Here is a 24,994-nt window from a genome sequence, read left to right on the forward strand (position 1 = left end):
AAATATTATTCAGTCTCAAAAAGAATGAAATCCCGTCATTTGCAACAACATGGATGGAACGGGAGGTCATTATGTTAAATGAAACAGCTAGGCACAGAAAGACAAATATGGCATGTTCACACTCATATGTGGAAACTAGAAAAATGGATCTCATTGAAGATAGTGGACTGGTGGTTACCAAAGGCTAGGAAGGATAGAGGGATGAAGACGTTGGTTAATGGGTACAAAAAAACCAGTTAAATAGAAGGAATAAAATCTAGTGTTCAATAGTACAGTAGGGTGGCCACAGTTAACAATAATTTATTGAATAGTTCAAAATAGCTCCAAGAGAAAAACTGGAATGTTTCCAACATAAACATAAATGTTCGAGGTGATGGACATCCAATTACCCTGCTTTTATCATTATACATTGTATGTATGTATCAAAAAAATCACATGTACCCCCAAAATATGTACATTACATACCAATTTTAAAAGTCCGGGGGAGAAACCGAGCTCAAAGTGGAAAAATGAAAACACTCCAAACGTCAGAGCGCTGTCCCTCAGAATCCTCAAGGAGGGAGCTTAATGAGATGTTAGCCTCACGTCGAGACGGATATGCGATAAATGACCACATGAACATTTAGACCTGGCTTTCCAGTCGCACCCCTGAAGCAAGCCATGCCTCTCCAACATTTCAGTTTCTCGAGGTAAGACGGAGCAGGCGGGCAGGGCCGCCAGACTAAAGCTCAAACAGGATAAGCTCTACTCCCCGACCCCACAGCTCCACCGTTAACTCGGGGCCCAAGACGAAGCAACAGAGGCGAGAAAGGGGTTCTCCGGCCAATTTCACCCCCTTTCGTCATCGGCGCGGCCTCTTACACAACTTCGAGTTCAGGTTTCCGAGGCGCCACTCAAGACAGACCTTCGGATCCCATACCCCTCTCCAGCCCCCTGCTTAGCGCCCTGGAGCGCAAGCTGAAGCAGCTCTTCAGGCTTCTTTTCCCACCCAGGCTCGCTCGCTCTGGAAGAGCATCAGCACCCGCCCACCCCATGTAGCTCCCATTTCGCTTCGGGCTGTGGGCACAGTAACCCCCACGCGACGGGGGCTGAAGACACAGGGCCAGTGCGAAGAGAGCCCACGTAAGGAGTTGGAGTGCACCTACTCAACCGCGGCCGACGGACTAAACACAAAGAAAACAAGGGCCGGAGCTCCTGCCACACACTCACCAGCACAGCCATACACGATTCTGTTTGCGGAAACAGCGGCCCCACGCCACGCATGTCTTGTTACGTAACTTCCGGGGAGTGTGCGGATCACATGCCGCCGCTCTGGCGGAGCGTGAGGGGACGCACGTCCTCCGTGCCGGAACTACGATTCCCATCGTGCCGCGCGCGGCGGCGTGCAAAGGGCCGCGCCGAGCAGGCACCGGCAGTCGCTAGCACGTTGCTAGTGGGCGCGGCTGGCGGGGCCGGGGGCGATAGGGGGCGAGCGTCGGCCTGAGCCCCCCACCCCCCGGGTTCCGATACCTTGTCCCACGCTCCGCTAGGTCGCTCTACTGAGTGACACCGCCGTGGTATCCGAGGAGCTGTCGTCCGGCCTGTGCAGCAGGAAGCGGCGTGGGTCCCAACGTCCTAATAGGTAGCTTGGGCCCTGTGGGGCAGCGGGAGGGGTCCAGAGGGCACCTTCAACCCCGAGGTGTGTTTGGAAGCAGACCCCGGGTCACATCCGGGGCGCGAACCTGGCAACTGCCTGGCGCGCGCTGCTCCTGGAACTGTGACGATGTCCGCCCGCCGGACAGGGATCATTCACACTCGCCGACCCCATCGCCCCTGGCGGCCGAAAGAGGTCACCCCTGCCCTTCTCGGTCGGGTCAATGTCCTGGCAAATCCTGCCTTTGGGACTGTTCCCGCGCGGTAGCCTTTAAACCCTTTTCCCTTCCTCGGAAGCCCGTTGAGGAAGGACATGGAAGCACCCGCCGTCGGAGTTGTTTTAAAAATGAGCGATATCTTACTTCTCCTTAGGGACTGGCAGGTCGTTCCCTACCGCCCTATTTGGGAAGTTATGGGAAGCCATTCTCATAGATTCTGGTGGAAGGGCCAGCCGATACCTATTCTTGAGAAACACCTAAGGGTGCATTACTATGTGTTGGCTGAACTTTTGTATGTGGTGGTTGAGGTGAGGCAACACACCTTTTTTTGGTCCATCACCCCAGATTTCTCCTGGGGAATCGAGAGCACCTACTGTACTGTACCGAAACTTGAAAGCTCCATAGTTCGGGACTTTCAACTGAGTTTAGGATCAAAACTGTACCTGTGGATAGATTGTTGATGGGTGTACACATTAACATTGTTATGCCTCAACACCTCCCCACGTTAAAGGTGTAAAACTGATCAGATTTACAATCCATCTTGAATTATTCTTTACCAAAATTGATTGCCTTTAAAAGCAGCTTTGAAAATGTCTTTTACCAGCTTGCCTTGTCGGTAGACACAGTCATACTAGCAAATAGACTTGGCTTTGGGGAAGGCAGCATTTGCAGCATGTACTTTCCAGTCTAATTACTTCTAAATTGTGGGCATTAGCCCTTCAGAGATTGTTGACCTCTTTTTTTTTTTTTTTTGTATTTCATATGTTTTTTATTTTGCAATAATCGTGGTTTCATATGCAGTTGTAAGAAATAATACAGATAGATCCCCTGTACCCTTTACCCAGTTTCTCCCTATGGTAACATCTTATAAGATGATAGTATGATATCACAACAAGGATATTAAAATAACGGTGAAAAGTACGGATCCTGTTTCGATCTTAACAGGATCCGCGCTTTTCGCCTCTCACAAAAATGTGCACTTTTCATCCCTGACATTGATACAGTGAGCTTATAGAGAATTTCCATCACTACAAGGATTCCTCTTGGTAGCCCTTTGTAGCCACACCTACTTCCCTCCCCCACCCTTTTTTATTTATTTTTATTTTTTTACTTCAGCATATTATGGGGGTACAAATGTTTAGGTTACATATATTGCCTTTGCCCCACCCTAGTCAGAGCTTCAAGTGTGTCCATCCCCTAGACAGTATGCACTGCACCCATTAGGTGTGCATATACCTATCCCCTCCACCCCTCTCCCACCTGCCTGACACCCGATGGATGTTAGAGTGTTGATCAGTTAATTCCAATTTGATTCTTGACCTCTTTATAAACTTTGAACCAAGAATGAGGCCTATTTTTTTCACAAATAGGGATGACTCATCAATTTCAGATGACTGTGCTTTTATTTTTATTATATGGGGTGAGCTAGGTTGAGAATTAACCTCACTTCATGAATATTGACAACTGCAAAGGTGTAGGTCCTAGAGATTGAATGTTATGGTTACATACTCATCCAGGCATTAGAACCAGGCAATTACATTGTCTATATTTGCTGGTTCTGATGCTTAAGTTTTTGAGATAATTGCTGTTGTAATTTTTTTTGAGAAAATGAGTATGAGTTTGACTTTTTGAAAAATTTTATCATTAGATTAAAAGCCTCTTAACTATGTGTTTATACAAACTTCAAGATGAATTGAGGTTGTGCATGGGTTATATAGAGATCACATTTTGTAGTTTTTATAAAACTTATCTAGAAGTCATATAAATTCAGTTCAGGATAGAGGGAGGACTCTTGAAAGTAGTAACGTAAGGAGTAAATGGGCTGGATAAAATTATGTTTTAAAAGTTACCATTGGTGTTATTTCCCCCCCCATTATTGCCTGAGTGATCTCTGTTTTTCTGGAAATTAAATTAAAATAATAGCTAATACTTTGGTATCTTCTCTGTGTCAAGCTAAGTGCTTTACACATTTGCACACATATAATTCTTAAGTAATCCAGCAGGGTAGTTAAGATTATTTTTGTTTTACAGAACATGAGGGTTAAGTAACTTGGCCAAGGTCATGCAGCTCTTAAGTAGTATGTAGAATCAGGATTTTGGACTCTGGCAGTCTGGCTACAGAGACCAGACTGCTCATAAAGAAACAGTGCCTGCTTAAAGGTCATCCTTAGAACTGGAAGTTGCCTAGTACATAGTAGGTTTTCAGAAAGTGTTTTGAATGCTTGGGTTATGATGCCCAGAGAGAAAATAGCTGAATAAGGATGTTGTCTTGCTAGAATGTGAGCTCCACCAAGACAGGGATCTTTATTTTGTGCATTGATTTAACCCAGGTGCCTTGAAAATTGCTTGGCACATAGTAGGTGCTTATTGAATGAATGACTCTCCAAGAAAGGTTTTTTTTTTTTTTTTTTTTAAAGGACATACGGGATCTATTTTAATCTGTTTGTAAGAAAGAACACTTCTCTCAGAAGTATAAGTTTAAGGTGTGATTTCTGTTGTAGAATTAAAGATCATATATTTGAAACAAAATTTTTTTTAAAAATGTAGATACAATGTCATAGCTTCTTAAGATTGCTGTTGTTCTGTGGAGGCAGGCAAGAGAGGTGGTTTATGGAGGGTTTGTTCCTCCAAATAGTTTTGGAGGAAGGATTGTTCCTCTCTTCTCCTCACCAAAGTGTCCGTACCGAAGTTTTACTGTCTTTTTAGAGCAAATAAAATATTCTTGTTTAAAAGGTTTTCTATACAGTTGAAAGTAAGATTTAATTGAGAAATCTGTAAGGTTACTGTGTGTGATGATTAGTTTTATATGTGCAATTTGGCTGGGCTGTAATACCTAGTTATTTCGTCAAACACTAATCTGTGTGTTGCTATGATGTATTTTGAAAACGTTGTTAACATCTATAATCAGTTGACCTGAAGTAAAGGATGTGGGTGAGCCTCATCCGATCAATTGAAGGCTGTAAGAGCTAAAACTGAGGTGTTCTAGAGAAGAAAAAATTTTTCTCAGACTGCAGCGTCAATTCTGCCTGAGATTCCAGTCTACAGATCTGCCTTGCGCATTTCTAGGGAGAGTTGCTAGCTCTCTCTACTGTGTGAGCCAGTTCCTTAAAATAACAAAATTTCTATATCTGTCTAGAGATAGAGGTAGATGTTTGTGTTTATAGCTACATCTATATCTATATTTTTTTCTATTGGTTCTTTATCACTGAAGAATCCTGACTGATTCAGATTTTGGTATCTAGAGTGGTTCTAGAGAACAGAATCTTAAAAATGAGTTTTCTGAATTGGTTATGGGGTTTCTGTAAGTGGTTCTCTCCTCTGATTAGATTTAAAGGCACTAATGATCATTTCCAGTGGTAAAGAGGGCATTGATAGTCTATGGTGTGATATGGAAGTAGAGATAGGCAAAATATCACCATTGGATACTGCTGCTCAAATGCTTATAGAAGGCAAGGTTCTGGATGACCATGTATTTGATATTTTAGAACATTTTTGTCAAAATAATGAGTGTAATGAGATTCACTGGTTGCTCCTAACTGTGCTGGAGAAAGTGGGGAAAGAAAAGGATGCACTCAAGGCTTCAAATTCCCAGCTCAAGCTCCATGTAAATGACCTGAAATGCTCTGTGTTTGTCCTAAAGAAATCCTTATCCCCTGTAGCTGCAGAGCTGAGGTTGGTGCCACACCCAGAGTTTCATCCTGTAAATGATAGAATTACAATGCAAACTGAATTTCCATCCTAACCAGGGCCTGCATTGATTGGGAAGGAATAGGATCCTCACATTTGGAATGGGGCCACATGGGAACATCCTGATGAAGCTGGGGATATTAAACCCCTAAATTTTACTCAGTCTTTTTTGCCAGTAGAAGCAATCCTTTGACCTCTGCTTGAAGAGCTTACCCCTGCTTTGCCTGAAGAATGTAGTTGGCTTGCGAGACACTGCTGGTTCAGGACCTACCCCACCACCCCTCTTTGCTAGACTCAAGTACAGCAGATCCTGAAAGGTAAGCTACAAAGTGTGATCTGTGAGGAAGTGTACTACACTCCTTTAAACACTGCATATTTTTTCTTTAGAATTTATCTAGACAGAAATCTGGTGAATATGTATGGGAGTGGATATTAAGGGTGTAGGATTATTATGGAAGGAACATAAAGTTGGATTGAGCATAATTTATTGATACAGGCCCACGAAACAGAGCTTCTGGATTCAAAGTTGTACCTCCAGGGGTTAGAAAGGGCTCTTATAGTTTGGTTGGTTAGCTGAAACACGGACCAAAAGGTGGTTTACACTCAATGAAGCTGAAATGCCCAAACTGCCTTGGTACACTGTGGAGGCAGGTAACCAAAGGCTTAGGGAGATTGGGATGTTAGAGTGAATTTATCATAAAAGATCTGCTCATCCACCATGGAAGGGTCCAGAAGACACACCTTTCACTATGACTGTGAGAAATAAACTTGTGCGGGAAGCCCTAGCATCTATGGAGAACTCTGCAGTTACTCTTCTCTGCAGGTCAGAAATTATAGTGGGAGCTGCTGCCACTGACTGGGGATCGTTAAATGCAGTGGAGATTGGAGACAGTTGGATCCAGGGTGGCAGGGACCACATCATGGACCATGATAACCAAAGACTAAGCGGGCATGGTACCATCGTGGACAGCAGGGTCAAAGCAGTAATGGAATGGTCTGACTTCTTGAGACCTGTAATGTTGGCAAGCTGACCATGGTGTCCCTAGCAGAGAAATAGATGGGGAGTCTACTGAATTGTGACTTGATAAGTATAAGCAGAAGAGTTCTAGGTCAAGAGTACAGAAGTTTGACTTGAATTAACAAGAGAAAGAGTTGTGGTCCCTCAGTCAATTCCCAGATTTGAGTCATTTTACAGACTCAAAACCCCTTGAATGAGGAGAGGCTGGGTCCCTCTGAGAAAGGACCCCGTTGCGCTGCCAAAAATTTATACTGTTAATTTTTTTCCCAGCCTTCCCAAAGGGGCTTGTGGCTTCTGTCAGGGTGAATGTGCACTGGAGAAAAGGAAATAATCAGACTTTTCATGGATTACTGGATGCTTGACTCTGACCTGACAGTAATTCCAGGCACTCAAAGTGTCACTGTGGCCCACCATTTGGAGTAGGGGCTTGTTGAGGTTAGGTGGTCAGTGGAGGTTTAGCTCAGGCTCTCCTCTTGGTGGGTCAGTGGGTCCCTGTGCTCCTGCTGTGGTTATTTCACCAGTTCCAGAATGCCTAATTGACATAGAGATACTCAGCAGCTGGCAGAATCCCCATACTTGTTCCGTGACCTGTGGAGTGAGGGATGTTGGGATAGGAAAGGCCAAGTGGAGGCTACTAGAACTGCCTCTCCCTAGGAAAATAATAAACCAATAGCAATACCACATTCCTGGAAAGATTGTGGAGATTAGTACACTTGAAGGATGCAGGGCTAGTGATTCCTGCCATATTTCCATTCAGCTCTCGTATTTGGCCTGTGCAGAAAACAGATTATCTTGGAAAATGACAGTAGATTATCATAAATTTAACCAAGTGGTGACTGACTGCAGCTGCTGCTCCAGATGTCATGTCATTGCTTGCACAAATTAACCTATTACCTAGGAGTTTGCATGCATCTAATAATCTCCTAAATGTTTTTTCTTAGTATCTGTTAGTAAAGACCACCAAAAGCAGTTTTCTTTCAGCGGATAATGCCAGAAATATACCTTCATTGTCCTACCAGAGGGGTGACCCGCACCAACTCTCCAGTACTATGTCATAATTTAGATTGTAGGGACCTTGTTAAGGGTTGAATTGTGTCCCCTAAAAATTCTTATGTTGAAATTCTAGCCCTCAGTACCTCAGAAGGTGACCTTATTTGGGAATAGAGTTGTTACAGATGTAATTGGTTAAGATGAGGTCATACTGAAGTAGGGTGGGCCCCTAATCCAGCATGACCTTATACAAAGGAGAAATTTGGACACAGACGTGCATGGGGAGAATGCCACATGAACCTGAACTGAAGGTAGAGATTGGAGTGATACTTCTACAAACCAAGGAATCTCAGCACACCATTAAAAGCAAGGAGAGAGGCCTGGAACAGATTGTTTCTTACAGCCCTCTGAAGGAACCAACCCTGCTGACACCTTGATCTTGGACTTCTAACCCCGGAGCTGGAGACAATAAATTTCTGTTGTTTTAAGCGATGCAGTTTGTTACAGCAGCCGTAGCAAACTAATTTTGAGGCCTAGAACAAAAGAAGGCTCTGCAACCGGTCCAGGCTGCTGTGCAAGCTGCTCTGCCACTTGGGCCATGTGATTCAGCGGACCCCGTGGTGCTTAAAGTGTCCCTGGCAGATTGAAATGCTGTTTGAAGCCTTCGGCAGCCCCTGTAGGAGATAATCACAGTGCAGATCCTTAGGATTTTGTAACAAAACCTTGCTGTCCTCTGCAGATAACTGCTCTTGTATTGAGAGACAGCCTTTGGCTTACTACTGAGCTTATTAGAAACTGCATGCTTAACCATGGGCCACCAAGTTATGCAACCTGACTAGAAAAATGACTAGGATATTCAGCAGTTAAAAGCATAGGCAGATAGCATGTGTTCAAATCCTGGTTATATTTGCTAACCATATGGTCCTTGAGTAATTGACCAAACTTTGTGTTTTAATTTCCTCACAGAGTCAATGTAAGGAGTAAATAAGTTAATACAGTGCTTAGTACAGAACCTGTCAATTTTTAGCTTATCACAACTAAAACTTCTACTGCAATGTCATGTGAAGTCATTAGTCCACGTCTTTGAATGTGATGGTAGAATGTTTTGCCTTGTTACATCTGAAAAATGGAGTGATTTTTATGAATTCATGTAAACCAGAGCAGCAGTTTGAAATAGTGAGCAGTCTCAGAGATATTTTACATGCTTTCAGCTCCTGAGTTTGCTTCTTCTGAGAATTAGCAGTGATAGCAGTGGTCCAGGACTTGTGTGGGTGAACAGATAGCTGGGCATGTGCAGCAGTAGCTGAGGAATGCAGTAAGAGAACAGACATCAGAAACTTAAGAAGGGATCCTCCCAGAGAATGGGAGGTGAGTGGTTCAGATTCTGGCGACGCCAGGGGCAAAATGAATCCACTTAGGTGGTCTCATTTATAGGCAAAAGTTGTTTTGAAGGCAGCCTTATAAATTAGGGATTCCCCATTTTTACTTACTTCTACATCGCCTTTGTAACTTGGACTGGATAAATTGGATTAAATATGGTATTTTATTCGGTGTCCTTGATTTTTAACATAAGTGTGGGTTAGAGTAGCTCTTCATTGCCATTTCAAATGCTGTTATAGTTTGAGCTCTTAAGTAGGCTACATGGTAATTTGTATCGTTTGATAAAATTAGAGGAATTAGATAAACACTGATGGGCTTGTGATGTAGTGTTTGCCAAATGGATGTCACACATCATTATAAGAAAAAAATATATTTGCGTAGCACATCTTATAAAAGAAAGCAGACCTATGTCAAATTCTAAATGCAAGTTTTTTTAAGACATAGTTTAAAATTGGATACAGAATACAAGAGCTGGGTTTTTTTTTTTTTTTTTTTTTTACAACATGGCTTCTGGTATTCTGATGATCAGAGTACAGTCACTCCCTGTGCTCACATCGCCACATGAGCTCCGCCTCTTGTCAGGTCAGAAGGGCATTGGATTCTCATGGGAGTGCTACCCCTACTTGTGAACTGCGCATGCGAGGGATCTAGGTCGCATGCTCCTTATGAGAATCTAATGCCTGATGATCTGAGGTGGAGCTGAGGGTGTGATGCTAGCACTGGGGAGCAGCTGCAAATACAGATTATCATTAGCAGAGACGTTTGACTGCACAATAAATGTAATGCGAAATGTAATGTGAAACCAGTCCGTGGTGCCAAAAAGGTTGGTTGGCTACCACTGCTTTATACAGTAAACACTGACAAAACTAGGTAACCCACAGAGGATGTTATCAGTATTTTTCTCCAAAGCCAAGCTGTAAAACAGATTCTATTGCAATTCACTTGCTGTAAAATATATGTATAATTTCTTATGTGTACTTTTTTGGTTTAATATGCATAGGCCTTATTTTCTTTATCAAGTAAATTCCTGCATTGCTAGACATACTTCTAGTTAATTGGTAACAATAAATTTGTATTAAAACAGATTTTCATAGTAAAAGATAGAAGTGAAATTTATCATTTGGCCCTCAATCCTTTATTTTTAGGGAAGAGACACAATTTATATACATGAAGCAATTTGTGAGGAGGTGAGAGGTGTGCTAGATTAGCAGTTCTTTTCTTGGGTTCTTTCCACCTTTTTTTTTGTCAGTAATTAGCTGTGTGACCAGGAATAAGTTATAAAATATTATTTGTCCTTGCATTCCTCCTCTGTAAATATAAAGGATAGTACTAAAGGGCCTCTAAATTTCCTTCAAAGTCTTAGCATTATGAAGTTCTAATACAAATAACTGATTAAACCTAAAGTTGCTAGTATTGTGCAGTTCTACTCGGGGCCTGTATGGCCTGCCATTTTTGCAGTCCCTATCACAAAGACTTTGAGAAAATGAAAATAATCCTTACTCATCAGGTGGTTGGGAAGGGTTCCATAGGAGAGTAGGCTGTGTTTTCTATTGCTGTGTAACACATTACCCCAAACTTAGCAGCTTAAAGCAATATGCATTTATTATCTCACAGTTTCCCTGAGTCCGGAGTATGAGCACGTCTTAGTTGGTTGAGGCTTATCCTCTCAAGGTGTCAGGCAGGCTGTGTTCTAATCTAGAGGCTCAACTAGGGAAGAATCTGCAGACTCATTCAGGTTGTTCGTAGAATTCATCTTTTGTGCCAGTATGAATGAGGGCTCCAGCTTCTTTCTGGCTGTTGACTGGAGGTCCCCCTCAGGTCCTAGAATTTGTTCCCTATTATGTGGCCCTGTCCGTAGGCAGTTCACCCAATAGCTCTTTGCTTCCTCGAGGCCAGCAGGAGAATCTCTCTCCCCAGCTGTGAAGATGGGGTCTGTCCATCTTTTCTGCTGTTTAGCGATTAGAAGCAAGTGACAGGTTCCACCCTCAGTCAAGGGGAGAGGATTCCATAGGGACAAAGCTCACTGGGGTTCACCTTGGGGTTTGTCTGCCAGAAGATTGTATCTGTATTGACTTTGTGCCGTACTTGGATATTATTGTGCTTATTTAAAAAATAAACCTATTGGCTGGGTGCTGTGGCTCACACCTGTAATCCTAGCACTCTGGGAGGCCGAGGTGAGAGGATTCCATGAGGCCAGGGGTTCGAGATCAGCCATAGCAAGAGCAAGACTCCATCTCTACAAAAAATTAGCTGGGCATGGTGGCACATGCCTATAGTCCCAGCTACTCAGGAGGCTGAGGCAGGAGGATCACTTGAGCCCAGGAGTTTGATGTTGCAGTGAGTTATGGTAACGCTACTACACTTCAGCCCGGGCAACAGAGCGAGACCCTGTCTCAAAAACAAACCACTGAAAAGACTTAAGAATGTGCACAAAAATTCTTATATGTGAGGATACTATTTATAATGCATTAAAATTGGAAACAATCTAAGTTTCTAAGAGTAAGAGAATGATTAAATCAATTGTGAGGTTTTATTTTTTTCAAGATGACTCTTATCAGCTGTTTAGACTCTATTTTTGGTAACTTTTTAATGGTATATGCATAAGCTAACAAAAGTGACTTATACAGAAAGCAGTAATCTAGGATCTAAATTAAGCTTAGTTATCAGCTGGTTACTGTATACAAAATCAAAGGTCAAAGAAGATTGAATAGTCAAATAATTGTTTTGGGCAGATTTCTCTACAAGGTAAAGAACAGTTTCAGAAGCTACTAAGTTTACTTTATCCTTTTTGTTGCATATTGCTTTTCCTGAGTAAAGTACTCCTTTTATCACATCACTCCCCTGTTCTGAATCTTCAGTTGCTCTTTACTTAGGAATTCCTAAGTTCTCTGCAATTACAGCCTCCTTTCTCATTGAAAAGCCCCTTCTTTACAAATTGACACGTTTTCTACTCACCATTTCTACCTTAACTTAGAACGACCTTCCATCTTTTTCTCCATTGCTCTTAAGTCTTTCTTTCTTAAATGTATCCTGGGCAGCCTTCAACTGACCACTGCAGTTCACAGTTAGCCTTTTCTTTCCCCCCCCAATATCAAGTATGTTTATAAACTTGTAACTCACCTTTAGCATTTGTCTTATATCTTGGAATATTTAGTTACCTTTTCATAACTGGATTGTAAACTACTTAAAGGCAGCGACCATATATTTTACTAATTTGTTCCAGGTGCTAAAATAGTTCTGTGTAACCTCCAACCTTTTATAATTGGCCAATAGAAAACTCCATTGTTAAGTTGTTTTATAATCATTTTACATTGGTATGTTTTAGGTACTCTGAAGGTACAGAAGAAAATACTCTGGCTCATACCCATAGAGGAGCTAAAATTCTGATGAGGAAACTAAGAGTTAAACTTTTTGGAGAAATGTTGGGCCACTAGGAGGTGCTTAAAAATATTTCATAGTAAAGCACTTCCCTGCTTCTAACCACCAAAGCAGTGGTGGGCTCTGTAGTAGGAGACGGAGTGACTGTAGGAGAGTCATTTCCCTTTCACTCTGACAGCAGAAGGAAATGGAGCTGATGCCTTTGGCCTCTGGCATCATTTGATTTTTCTGCTTACTCACCCAAGTGTGATTTTCAGGAACTGTGAGTATGTTTGTGCTAATTCAGGTATTTAAATTTATTCAAGATTATGTACATATATGTGCACAGGGAGTGATTTAGGTATTGGTGTGAATTGTGTTTAGTTTAAGAAGTGCTCTGAAGGTTGAGAGGTCCAAAATCAGTGGTAAGGAAGAGGGAGACTAAGATAGATGAAATAAATCATGCTAACTTGAACAAAAGACCATAAAGGATGATAGTGGTAAAATATCAAGTCTTATCTTAGGTATGAAAATTATAAGTTATGTTGTCATTTTCTGTCAACATACATTCTAGACTTACACCAGGCAAGAACAACAAAAGTTAAAGTTGTGCTGGAAGGAAAAGTTAATGGTTTCACATGAAAAAGTTAAAATTTTAACAGTAAAAAAAAAGTTGTGCTGTAAGGAAAAAGGCTTTATTATAAGTGTGTAGTTCAAACTTATAGTGGAGTTATCACCAAGTCATCCCTTCAAGATCTGAACATCTTAGCTGTTCACATCTCTGGGGTTGGTAACAATGAAAGATAGAGCTGTGCTACAGGAAAGCCACGGGCAGCAAGTGAGCAGCCCCAGAAGCTAACCTGTGTGTGTGGTCCAAGTCCACAGTTACTCTCTGTCCTTTCTCAGGGTAGCACACTGCTACACTGCTGTCAGCCTTATGCCACAACTCCCATGATTCAGAGTTCCTAGTTCTGATTCCTTTCTCTATCGGTGGATATAATTTTCTCAGGAAGGATATGTGGTGTCTTAGTGTGTTCAGGCTGCTACATCAAAATACCACCATAAACTGGGTGGGTTATAAACAATGGAAATTTACTTCTCACAGTTCTGGAGGCTGGGAAGTCTAAGATCAAGGTGCATATGGATCCCCTTCCTGGTTCATAGACAGCTGTCTTTTCCCTGTAACCTCACTTGATGAAGGGTCCATGATCCCTCTGTAGTTTCTTATATAAGGGCACTAATCCCATTCATTAGGACTCTGCACTCATGACCTAGTCACCTTCCCAAGCCCCTACCTCCTAATACCATAACTTGGATGTTGGGATTTTCTGTATGGTGGGACACAAACAATCAGACCATGGAAAGAGTTTGAGCAGTCAGGAGTGAGTAGTTAGTGTAGTTATGTGTAGCAGAGAATGAAAGACCTGAAAGGTATCAGTAGGAGCTCATTGATGGCTTTAGGAAGAGTAGTTTCTGAGAGGAGAGCAGTGTAAGTGGAAAAGAGGAGGTTATTGTTTTAAGAAACTTTGCTGGTAAAGGGAAGAAGAGCAGTTAGGCAGATATCACAGAAAGACCTATTTTCTTGATGACTTATCTATATGTTGAAGGAAAGAAGCCAGTGGAGAGGGCAGTTGAAGATACAGGAAAGAGAATGGCAGTAGAAAAATATGAGGAAAATGTGGTCAATAATAACTTTGATTCACTTGTAAAGGGAGGAAGGGAATAGTTTCATGTAATTATTTTTTTCTTTCTTTTTCCTTTCATTTTAGTTCAGAGTATTGTGGAGTTACAAACATTTTGGTTACATAAATTGCTTTTGTACAGTTTCAGTCAAAGTTGCAAGTATGCCCATCTCCCAAATAGTATGCATTGTACTCATTAGGTGTGAATTTACTCATCCTCTTCTTCCCCCTCCCACCTACTTGATTTCTGATGAGTGTTGTTTCTATACGTGCACATAAGTGTTGTTTGATTAGTTCCAGTTTAATGGTGACTACATGGGGTATTTATTTTTCTATTCTTGTGACACTTTGCTTAGAAGAGTGGTCTCCAGTTCCATCTAGGTTAATACTAGAGGTATTAGTTCACCACTTTTTTTTAATGCCTGAGTAGTACTTCATGGTATACGTATACCACATTTTATTAATTCATTTGTGTATTGATGGGCACTTGGGTTGTTTCCACATCTTTGCAATTGTGAATTATGCTGCTACAAACATTCAGGTGCAGGTATCTTTTTAATAAAATGTCCTTTTATCCTTTGGGTAAATACCCAGTAGTGAGATTGCTGGATCAAATGGTAGTTCTACTTGTAGTTCTTTGCGGTATCTCCATACTACTTTCCATAGAGGTTGTACTAGTTTGCAGTCCCACCAATAGTGCATAAGTGTTCCTATCTCTCTGCATCCACACCAGCATTTCTTGTCTTGAGGTTTTTTTGATAAAAGCCATTCTCACTGGAGTTAGGTGATATCTCATTGTGGTTTTGATTTGCATTTCCCACATGATCAGAGATGTTGAATATTTTTTCATGTTTGTTGGCCATTAGTCTATCTTCTTTTGAAAAGATTCTTTTCATGGCTTTTGCCCACTTTTTAATGGGGTTGTTTGATTTTTTTTTTTTTTTTGGCTGAATTGCTTAAGTTCTGTGTACATTCTGGTTATCAGCCTTTTTTTGGATATATAGCATGCAGATATTTTCTTCCATTCTGTAGGTTATCTATTCACTCTATTGATTCCTTGGCTGTGCAGAAGCTTTTTAATTTGATCATGTCCCATTTATTTATTGTTGTTGTTGCTGTGATTGCTTTGGTGGATTTCTTCATAAATTCTTTGCCTGGGCTGAGGTCTATAAGAGTTTTTCCAACATTTTCTTCTAGAATTCTTATAGTTTCATGTCTTAGGTTTAAGTCTGTTATCCATCATGATTTAATTTTTGTGAGTGGTGAGAGGAAAGGATCCTGTTCCCATCTTCTACATGCGGCTACCGAATTTTCCCAGCACCATTTACTGAACAGGAGTTCTTTTCCCCAGTGTATGTTTTTGTCTGCTTTGTGAAAGATCAGATGGCTATATGAGGATGGTTTTCTGTCTGGGTTCTCTGTTCTGATCCATTGGTCTATATGTCTGCTCTTGTGCCAGTACCATGCCGTTTTGGTTACTATAGCCTTGTGGTATAGCTTGAATATAGCTATACCACACACAGACTGGTAAATTGATGCCTCCCAATTTCTTTTTACTTATGGTTGTTTTGGCTATATGAGGTCTTTCCTAGTTCCATATAAAGCGTAGAATTATTTTTTCTGGATCTGTGAAAAATGACATTGGTATTTTAATGGGAATTGCATTGAATTTGCAAATCACTTTGGGTAGTACAGACATTTTAACAATGTTGATTCTGCCAATCCATGAGCGTGATATGTTTTTCCATTTGTTTATATCCTCTGCGATTTCTTTCCTCAATATTTTGTAGTTCTTCTTGTAGAGGTTTTTCACCTCCTTGCTTAAATATTTTCCTAAGTATTTTATTTTCTTTGTTGCTATTGTGAAAACTATTGAGTCTTTGATTTGGTTCTCAGTTTGACTGTTGTTGGCATATAGCAATGCTACTGATTTGTGTACATTGATTTTGTAACCTGAGACTTTGCTGAATTCATTTATCCATTCCAGGAGTCTCTTGGCAGAAGGGTTGGGGTTTTCTAAGATATAAGATTATATTGTCAGCAAAGAGCAATAGTTTGACCTCTTCTTTCCCCATTTGGATACCCTTGATTTCCTTTTCTTGCCTGATTGCTCTGGCTAGGACTTCTAGCACTATGTTGAATAGAAGTGGTGACAGTGGGCAGCCTTGTCTGGTTCCAGTTCTAAGTAGAATGCTTTCAACTTTTCCCCATTCAGTATGATGTTGGTTGTGGGTTTGTCATATATGGGTTTTATAATTTTGAGGTATATTCCATCTATGCCTATTTTGTTGAGAGTTCTTATCATAAAAGGGTGTTGAATTTTGTCAAATGCTTTTTCTGCCTCTATTGAGAGAATCATATGGTCTTTGGTTTAGCTTCTGTTTATGTGGTGAATTATATTTGTAGATTTGCGTATGTTGAACCATCCTTGCATCTCTGGGATGAAGCCCACCTGTTCATGGTAGATTATTTTTTTGATGTGCAGCTGAATTGAGTTTGCTAGGATTTTATTGAGAATTTTTGTACCTGTATTCATAAGGGATATTGGTCTGTAGTTTTCTTTTTTTGTTGAGTCTTTTCCTGGGTTTGGTAGAATGAGTTGGGGAGGACTCCTTCTTTTTTGATTTTATGAAATAATTTCTGCAGTATAGGTATCAGTTCTTTTTTGTAGGTGTTGTAAATTTTGGCTTTGAAACCAGCTGGTCTGGGACTTTTTTTTGTTGGGAGATTTTTTTATTGCTAATTTTGTTCAACTTCAATTTTATTACTTGATATTGTTCTGTTCAGGAGTTCTGTTTATTCCTGTTTGAGCTTCAGGAGGTGGTGTGTTTCCAGGAATTCTTCCATTTCCTCAACGTTTTCAAGTTTTATATGCATAGAGATTTTTATAGAATACTATAAAAAGAGATGATATTTTGTATTTCTGTGGTATCAGTTATAATGACTCCTTTTTCATTTCTGATTGAACTAATTAGGGTCCTTTTTTGTCTGTGGTTAATCTAGCAAGAGGCATGTTGATTTTATCTTTTCAAAGAACCAACTTTTTGTTTTATTAATCTTCTGTATAATTCTTTTGGAATCGATTTCATTTAATTCTGCTTTGACCTTAGTTATTTCTTTTCTTCTGCTAGGTTTGGGGTTGGTTTGGTCTTCTTTTTGCAATTCCTTGAGTTGATTCATTAGATTGTTGATTTATGATCTTTCTGTCTTTTGGACATGGACATTTATGGCTATGAATTTTCCTCATATGACTACTTTTGCAGAATTCCACATATTTTGGTAACTTGTATTTGTCATTTAGATTGAAGAATCTTTTGATTTCCATCTTAATATCCTTCGTGACCAATAATCATTCAGGAATAGGTTGTTTAATTTCCATGACTTTATGTAGAGTTGAGTGTTTCTGTTGGAATTGATTTCTAATTTTATTCCACTGTGATCTGAGAAGATACATGGTATAATTTCTATTTTTGTAAATATGTTAAGACTTGTTTTGTGGCCTAGGATGTGATCAGTCTCAGAGAATGTTCCATGAGCTCATGAGAAGAACATATTTTCAGTAGTTTGGGGGTAGAATGTTTTGTAAATCTCTGTTAGTCCCATTTCTTTTAGAGTCCTGTTTAAGTCCATTGTTTCTTTGTTTATTTTGTGTTTGGGGGATCTGTCCCATTCTGTTAGTGAGCTATTGAAGTCCCCAGCTAATACAATGCTGCATTTTATCATTTTGTTTAGATCAAGTAGGATTTGCTTTATGAATCTGGGCACATCTGTGTTAGGTACACAGATCTTTAGGATTGTTATGTCTTGTTGATTTGTTCCCTTCACCATTATATAATGACCGTCTTTGTCTTTCTTTACTTTTGTTGATTTGATGTCTATGTTATCTGATATGGGAATGGCTACACCAGCTTTCTTTTGATTTAAATTTGCATAGAATATTGTTTTCCATCCCTTCACTGGGAATCTGAATGAGTCCTTGTGGGTTAGATGCATTTCCTGGAGACAGCAGATACTTGGCTTGTATTTCTTTTTTTTCTTTTTTTATCCTTTCAGCTAGCCTGTGTCTCTTGAGTGGGGAATTCAAGCCATTCACATTTATTGAAAGAATTGATAATTTGGTGGATTTCTGTTCATACTGTTGTGTTGAACTTTATTGCTTTGTTTTACCTCTTGAGCCATTGTGGTGTGTGGGCTCTGAACTTTAGCTTTTGGATGGTTTTACATTGGTAGCTGTTTATTGTGCTGATCAGTAGATGATGCAGATCTGAGTACTTCCTGCAAGGCAGGCCTGGTCTTGACAGATTCCCTCAGCGTATGCTTGTCTGAGAGTCTCTATTTGTCCCTCATATAAGAAACTTAGTTTTACAGGGCACAAAATTCTAAGCTGACCATTCTGTTTGATAAGACTGAGAATGGGGCCCCTGTCCCTTCTGGGTTGTAACGTCTCAGTTGAGAAGTCTGCAGTTAGTCTAATGGGTTTTGCTTTTTAAGTTACCTGATACTTTCGATTTATGACTCATAGGAGGGCGTCTTTCTGTTAACTTTGGCCAATCTGATGACTGTATGTCGTGGCAATTACCTCTTGGTGATTAATTTCCCGGGAGTCCATTGTGCATATAGTACCTAGATGTCCAAATTTCTAGCAAGACCTAGGAAATTTTCCTCAAGTATTACCTCAGATAGGTTTTCCACTCCTTGTGTATTTTCTTCTTCACCCTGAGGGATGCCTATAATTCTTATGTTAGGCCTCTTTACATAATCCCTTATTTCTTGTAGGCTTTGTTCATTCCTCTTATTTCTCTGTTCTTTCTCTTTGACTGACATGTTTAATTCAAAGGTGTTGTCTCCTGGCTCTGAGATTCTTTCTTCTGCCTGATCTAGCCTACTCTTAAGGCTTTCCACTGTGTTTTGTATTTCCTTGAATGATTTTTTCATTTCCAGAAGCTCTGCTTGATTTTTTTTTTTTAGTAATTCGATTTCTTTAATGAATTTTTCATTCATTTCCTGCATTTTTTTGTGGTTTATTTGTGCTGGGTTTCTATTTTCTCTTGTATTTCATTGAGCTTCCTTGAAATTCATATTCGAAATTATCAGTCATTTCAATAGTCTTATTTTGGTTAGTTTCCATTGATACGGAGTTATTGTTTTCTTTTGGGGGTGTCCTTTCACTCTGATTTTTCATGTACCTGGAGACCTTTTGCTGATTTCTTGTCATCTGGAGTAGCTTTTGCTTCTTATTTTTGGATTTTCTTTTGATTAGATAGTGGTACACCCAGTTTAATATTTTAGACAGTAGGTGGTGCTTGTGGGTGAGACTCGGCCACACTCTATATGATTGAGTTAGTAAATGCTATAAAGGGCATGCAAATTGACCTCCCTGTCAGTAGGTGGTGCTTGCTGGAAGGAACAAGCTGCAGTGTTGTTTTTGGGTCCTGTGTCAGGTCTAGTCCCTTTGAAGAAGCACTTGATTGTCCCAGGTGGTAAGTGGGGCCTTGAAACGTCAGGTGAGTCCTTATTCTCTGCCACAGCAGAGGCCAGTGGGGGAGTGAGGCTGAGTGGGGCTGGGTTGTGTGATCTTGCCCTGAGGCTCTGTCAAAGCTGGCAAGGTATCTGTTTCAGCAGGGGTCAAAGGTCTGCTCCCAGCTTCTGGGAAAAGCCACCAGGAAGGGGCTGTAGTGGCGTCACCCAATCACCAATCTCCCTTCCTTGACCCTGAGCAATGCAATTGAGACCTGGGGGTATGGGATCTGGCCTGTGGGCCTGTCCCCAGGTCCCTGAAGATCAATCCCTGACCATGCCAGGGAGAAACACGCTGGTCACAAGTGGCCCACAGGGTGCCGAAGCAGGTTTGATGTCCATCTGCCTTGGGGTGTGCCAAACCTTTAGACAAAGCTTCATTTCCTTAGCCAGTTATAAATCAAAGGATCTTTAAAGCCACCTATAACCTGGAATTCCCTTCTTTGAGATGTCTCAACCTTTTCAGACCAAACAAATGTCCACCTTCCATGTATTGATTTATGTCTTTACATGTAATTCCTGTCTCCCAGAAATGTGTAAAACCAAACTGTAATGCAACCACATGGAGACCACTTGCTCAAGGTTTCCTGGGCATTGCTCTCCAGGCTGTGGTCGCACACATTCAGCTCAGAACAGACCTCTTTAAATTATTTTACAGTTTGGGTTTTTTTCCATTGTCAGTTCAAAGATTGATGTATAATTGTTTAAAGAAATAAAGCTTCGTCTAAAGACTTGGTTTCAGTAGAAAGGAGTGCTTGAGTTAAGATAAGGGGGTCTGTTAATCAGAGAGCTGGGCACAGTATATTCAAAGTGATCTGTTAAGCAAATTGGTGGCCTGTGGGTGTGATGTAACCTTTGCCTGGCATTGCCTTAGGTCCTGTTAGTAATTTCGTATCTTATTGTCACAAAGAGTCTGTTTTGTCAGTCTTGGGATCTCTGTTTTAACCTGGTCAATTGTATCTAAATTCCAAAAGGGAACGTGTATAAAGAGGTGTGTCTGCCCTCCCTTCCCTTCATGGCCAGGAACTCAGTTTTAAGATTTTTCTGGAGTCTCCTTGGCCAAGAGGGCATCTGTTTAGTCAGCAAGGGTAGCTTAGGATTTTATTTTTAGTTTATAGTCTTCCGAGTGAAACCAGGAGGACCTGTTGGATTTCAACTGGGAAAAAGGTCAGGGTGGAGCGAGGCACTGGGACTAGGCTGTAGAAAGAGTAGGAGAGTAAAGGCTGCTAGTGGAGGTGGCTGCACAGAGTGGGATGGTGTAGTTTTCAGGATTTCAGTTGTGGAACAGTATCACGTCATTTCAAGGTCAAGGACATGACCGACCAGTGGAGTGAATTGCTGAAGAAGCAATTACAATATATTTGATCTTTGTCCCTGTTCCTGTGACAGAGCTCCTAAAACTGTTGGAAATTTCCTGAGTCATAGGAGTATCTTCTGTTATTCATAATGAGCCCCCTTTACACCTGAGACTATGCTAATGAGTTGACTTAGGGTGGTGCCTCTAGATAGCCTCAGGATGGAGCTACTCACTAGAAATATTAGAGGAATTAATTGCTGGAATTTTGAGCCCCATCCACCAATCTCTAGAAAAGGTTGGAGGCAGGAGATTAATCTCTATAGAAACTCTTGAACAAAAGACGTTATGAATGTCCAGGTTGCTGAACACATGGAGGTGCTGAGAGGGTGGCATGACCAGAGAGGGCGTGGAAAGCTCCAAAAGCCCCTGGGTACCTTACCTTCTGCATCTTTTCCATCTGGCTTTTCATCTGTATCCTTTGTAATATCCTTTATAATCAACCAATAAACACAAACGTTTCCTTGAGTTCTGTGGGCCTTCTTAGCATATTAATCAAATCCAAGGAGGGATTTATCAAATTAATCAAACCCAGGGTAGGAAGTCTAGTTTACAGCTGGTAGCTCAGAAGTGTTGGTGACAGCCTACTGGTTATGATTTGTCTGAAGTAGGGGCTTCTTTTGTGGGTCTGAGCCTTTAACCTGTGGGATCTGACTCTAACTTGAGTTAGTGTCAGAGTTGAATTGAATTATAGGACACCCAGTTGGTGTCCTCTGGAGAATTGCTTTGGTGTGTATGGAAAAACCCCTACATATTTGATCACAGAAGTGTTCTGTGTTGAGTGTGAGAGTATAGAGAAAAAAAAGGTTTTTTCCCCATACACTAGGATTGTACATGGTTCACCCAAATGGCATAATGGCAAACGTTTAGATGAAGGAAGAATGTGAGCTTGCTTAGCCACGTCAATAGATGAGAAGATGAGGAAGCTAGAACTAATAATGACTGGTTTAGCATAGTAGGTGCTAGACACTTAACATGCTTTATCTCTTTTAATTATCATAAATACCATGTGATAAATGTGTTACCGAACCTATTTTAGGGATGAGGGAAAAGGCTAAGAAAGGGTTTCTGATGGCAAAGCCTCTGTTCTCATTGCAATGAGATAACACCTGCCAGAGGGGAGAAGGAAGGGGGTGGAAGTGGAACTGTGGGTTCTAGATCCATGGTACCATTACAGACCACCATGGCTTGCCTTAAGAAACATAGATCCTCTGAAAAGAGATAAAGATATAAATATCTTGTGTAAATGAATATATTTACCTTATAATTTTGGAAAAATCATTGATTTTTTTTTAAGTGGTACTCTCGACATTTAAGAAGGCTCTGTAAATCAGTGAATTATTAATGAACTTCCACAGGAATTCACTAGGGGGCATAACTTAACCTTTTCTGAAGATTAAGAATTTAACAGTGGCTCCATCCTCAACGCAGCTTGTTTATGTGGTTCATTCTGGTATTAGAAAGCCCCAAAAGCCAAATAGGTTGAAGGAGATGGATTATATAGTAGAAATTAAATTGAAGCCATCACCTGCATTAGGGAGCAGGAATCTAAGAGCCCAGAAAGTACTATAAACAAACTTGCATGCCTTTACTTTTCTAAGCAGCAAGCTAAATTTGATTTTAAAACAGCAGTCAAGATGTGATTAAGGGAGATTGGAAGGAATAAATCTTAGGATATTCTTAATCTGTTGAAAGAAGAAAATGTGAATTGCCTCCTATTTGGTGACACTGAGAGCTTGTGTAACTGGAGGGAATTCTTTTCTTCACTTACCCCTTTTATTCTGTTTCAACCTGCTAACTTCTATGTTTATCCCTTCCTCATACCTGCACATCAGGGTAAGGCTATACTATTGTTAAAAGAAAAACTTCAGACAAATTAAATTTAACAGAGTTTAATTAGGCAAAAAACGATTCAGGAATCAGGCAGCCCCCAGAACCAGCATACTTTCAGAGCAACTTTGGGGTAGCCACCTGGTTGGATAACATTTGTTGACAGAAAAAGGAAAATAATATACGGAAAATGGAAGTGAGGTATAGGAACAGCTGGATTGGTTACAGCTCAGGTTTGCCTTATTTGAAGATGGCCACCTGTGATTGGCTGAAACTCAACTGCTGTGATTGGCTGAGACTCAGCTACTTGTTACAAGAGTAGGTTTACACATCCAGTTAGATTACAATTCACTATGTATTAGGTTAAACTCAATTTAACAGTATTATCAGTTGTATTTAGCAAGACCACAGTGTACTTTTTATTAAAAAATCAATAGACTTTATTTTCAGAGAAGTTTTAGGTTCACAGGAACATTAACCAGAGAGAGTACAGAGAGTTCCCATATACCCACCCAGGCCTCCACAGTTTCTCCACTAACATCTTGCAGTGGTGTGTACATTGGTTACAATTGATGACTCAGTATGGATACTGTCAACTGAAGAAGTAATAAGGTTTATAAATTTGGAAAGGAGAGCTTTATTTCTCATAAAGGGTTGCAGCCTACTGGCTGGTCATCTTGCTGGCTGGGAAGCAATAGCCTCAAGCAGAAGCCAACAGCAGGTACTTCAAGGGAAAGGCTACAGGAACAGGAATTTATATTGAGTGGGGGTAGCTGAATATACATACATATTTATTAATAATAAACTATGGAAAGAGTCGTGAATATTTGTGAAAGGAGAAACATTCACATGTACAAGTGAACTCCGTATTCCTTCATGGGATCCATGTTCAGATAATGGCTGCCTTAGCATGATCCAAGGGTAGAGTTTTCAGCCCTCTGGTTTCAAAGGGTGAAACAGAGGACATGAAAACCCGCTTTGCACAGCCTTCATAGATTGGTCAGAACCACCCGATGGTTGCTGATCTCTTATCAGGAAGAAACGCTGGTCAGTTGTCATGTCAAAACTGAAAAAAAGGAGCGATTACGAGATTGGTTTCTGTTTAGCCTGTAGAGAAGAAAGCCTGATGGCTTATCGAGGGAGGGGATATAATGTGGCATGTCTGATCTCCCAGTTTTAAGGTTTTCTCTTGGGTCCCCTTGGCCAAAGCGGGGGCCTATTCTGTAGGAGAGGGGTGGGAAATAAAGTCCACAGTTTATGTTAGGGTTCACTCTTTGTTTTAGACAGTTCTGTGACTTTTGACAAATGCATGATATGTAACCACCATTCCAGTATCATACAAAATAGTTTCACTGCCCTAAAAATGCCCTGTGCTGCACTCATTCATTCCTTCTTCACCCCCACATCTCTGGCAACCATCTTTTTACATGATCTTTTCCCTGTCTCTATAGTTCCACCTTTTCCAGAAGATCATATATTTGGAATCATACAGCATATAACTGTATAATAAGAATTATGTATTTTTGGTCATCTTGTCTGGTTTCTGGCACAGAGTTCCTAAATCCTTTGTAATTTCCTAAGTGATAAGGTGATAGGAGCATCATTGGTTACAATATTTGGTTTTTGTACAGAGCTCCTAAAACCCTTGGTATTTCCTAAGTGATGAAAATCACTTCAAGGGAAATGTACTTCAAGGGAAAGGCAATAGGAACAAGAATTTATGTTGAGTGGGTGTGGCTTTTTGTTATTTATAACATGCCTTGTAGATTATACCTACTTTTATGCTAATGAGGTAATTTAGGGTAGAGCTTCTACATAGCCTCAAGATGAGGCTGCTCACCAGAAAAGCCAAGTGATTAAATGAATAGTTTCCACCCACCAATCTCAGGAAAGGGTTGGGGTGGGGGGCTGGAGTTTAAGCTTCAAAAAACCTCTTGAACAAGAGATTTGATGAGCTTTCGGTCGGTGAATGCATCCATGTGGTGCCCCCATCTCCACCAGAAAAGAGCTTCTGTGCTCTGGTCTCTTCCCAACCTCAACTTCTGTACCTCTTCCTCTGACCATCTCTATCCATTATAATAAACTGATAAATGTAAATAAAGTGTTCCTGGGTTGTGTGAGCCATCTTAGTAAATTATCAAACACGAGGAGAGGGGTGCTAGGAACCCTGATTGATAGCCTGTCTGTCAGAAGCACAGGTCACAACCTAGGACTTGTGATTGGTGGGCCATCTTATTGAACTGAGCCTTAACCTGTGTGATCTAACACTGTCTTCAGATAGATAGTATCAGAATTAAATTATAGGATACCCAAATGATGTTCAGAGAGT

The 24,994-nt window shown here is 40.7% G+C and overlaps 1 protein-coding gene across 1 annotated transcript in view; it reads left to right on the forward strand.

The window, feature by feature from the left end:
• The first annotated feature begins 1,401 nt into the window (after nucleotides 1-1,401).
• Nucleotides 1,402-24,994, forward strand: part of FAM210A (family with sequence similarity 210 member A) — a 41,006-nt gene continuing 17,413 nt past the window's right edge. The window contains exon 1 of the mRNA XM_069468286.1: nucleotides 1,402-1,621. The gene's annotated coding sequence lies outside the window, so the exon portion shown is untranslated. The remainder of the gene's footprint in view (nucleotides 1,622-24,994) is intronic.

The sequence above is a fragment of the Eulemur rufifrons genome, chromosome 5 (genome assembly GCF_041146395.1).
Source record: "Eulemur rufifrons isolate Redbay chromosome 5, OSU_ERuf_1, whole genome shotgun sequence".
Lineage (NCBI taxonomy): Eukaryota > Metazoa > Chordata > Mammalia > Primates > Lemuridae > Eulemur > Eulemur rufifrons.